The sequence below is a fragment of the Alligator mississippiensis genome, chromosome 1 (assembly GCF_030867095.1).
Source record: "Alligator mississippiensis isolate rAllMis1 chromosome 1, rAllMis1, whole genome shotgun sequence".
Taxonomy (NCBI): Eukaryota; Metazoa; Chordata; order Crocodylia; family Alligatoridae; genus Alligator; species Alligator mississippiensis.
In genome coordinates, this window is record NC_081824.1 from 130,517,116 (window position 1) to 130,519,032 (window position 1,917).

Below are 1,917 nucleotides of genomic sequence, written 5' to 3' on the forward strand. Positions count from 1 at the left end.
AAGAGCTTTAGGGACCGATCTGATGGGTAGAATTGATGGGAAGCTGGCGGGCAGATTTTGGGGGACACAGGATTGATTTGTAGGTCAGTGGAGTAGAAGTACCATATTTTCTTGCACACCATACACCTCCAGATAAGACATGCACCTTTTTTTTGGGAAGGCAAAATGAAGAGAAAAGATTTTTCCAGGGTTATGGCTGCATAGAGCAGGGACAGAGTATAATCTTTATCTTATGTACTTCCCTTTCCTCCTTAACCAAAAGCAGAAACCCTAGCTGCTGCTGAAGACTTGCCTTAATGAGTGGATCTATGATTTTGAAAAGAGCTAAAAACAGTTTGCAAAGCTGTGAAATAGGAGGAGAGAAATGAGGAGTAGCTAGCAGATGGCATAATTGCCAGAAGAAATGTTAGCTTGATTAGTGGCACATTAAGACCATTAAAATGGAGAGGTGATTATTAATACCTATGAAGAAAAATGAGCCATTAAGTCAACTGACTCCCTCAGCTGCCTGAATAGAAATGCCACTGCTGCTGCTGTGTGGAGCAAGAATCAAAGTGGTGTGCTTTTATTTCAGGGAGAAAATCAGGTTCTCTGCTTAAGACATTCACCCCAATTTTAGGGGGCTGATTTAGGGGGAAAAGGTGTATGTGGTATGTGAATAAATACAGCAATTGCTGGGTGATAGATAGTCCAATAATGAATAAGAGCTCCTGCAGCAGGGGACAAAATCATGTTTCTTAATCAGTCTGGAAGAATGGGCAGCACTAATTGTGACCTAGGCAGAGAGAGGTAAAAAAAATCACAAATATAATCTTTATTAAAATTTCTCATCACTTGGGCCAATTCCATGAGTTTTGTGCATCTGACTAATGATTTTTTAATTTGGTCATTGCAAACACTATTTCCTTTGCTAGACTAAAGATCACTTGAATAGCCATTATTCTATCCTCGTGAAGATGCACCATAATCAAAGCAGCTCTTATTCTCTTCTTATTGGTTAAGAAAAATAGATTTGACCTTTTAAATCTCACACTGTACATTATTTTTCAAGCTCTTAAATATTCTTTTCAATCTTTTCTTCTTTCTGTCCAATTTTTTAACATCTTTTTTAAGACATAGTGACCAGAACTCTTTGTAGTACACCAGTATTAGCCTTACCAACGTTAGGCAGAAGGCAGGGTACAGTGGCACGTTAGAGGCTAACACATTCAGAGAGAGGCATAAACTTTCATAGGCTACCCTACTTTATCACATGCTAAGAATGGACTTGCAGAGAACATGGGAACTAAATAGAAAGGAAAAAATAATTTTTAATACAAGTGATAGGGAAGGAGGGGGGAGCAGTGTTGAGAGAGATGAAGGTGGGTGGAGGAAATCAAAAGGGATCTTACCAGTGATGTTTACAGAGGTCAAACCACCTCCTTATTTATACTCACTACCCTGCAAAAAGAATGATAACCCTTTTTGCTGTAGTCAAGAAGAAAGAACTGATTCAGGAGATGCATGCTGTTTCATATAGCTAACTTAAAGGAGCACTACACATGTGAATCCTACAGATGGAGGAAGAAGACATGCAGGAATAGAAACTAAAATTCCAGTTTATGCATATACATGTGAGTGACTTATGCAGCTAAATCAGCAAGTAGGATGTCACCCTAATTGGGCCTATACCACTGCTATGATTTTTGTCATCCTTTGTCCTAGATAACACACAAAACGTTTTCCCCCACTTAATCTCCTTATTCCTCTTGTCCATTGATTTTTTTCTCTGATGCCTTTAGCTTCTCTTAATGATTTTCTAGGCTTTCCCCTTCATATACTTAAAACTCCTCTCTAGCAGACATGCACAAAGTAATTGTTGGCTGGAGGGAAGAGAAAAGCACAAACCATCTGTGTGTCTCTACCCCATAAACAGTT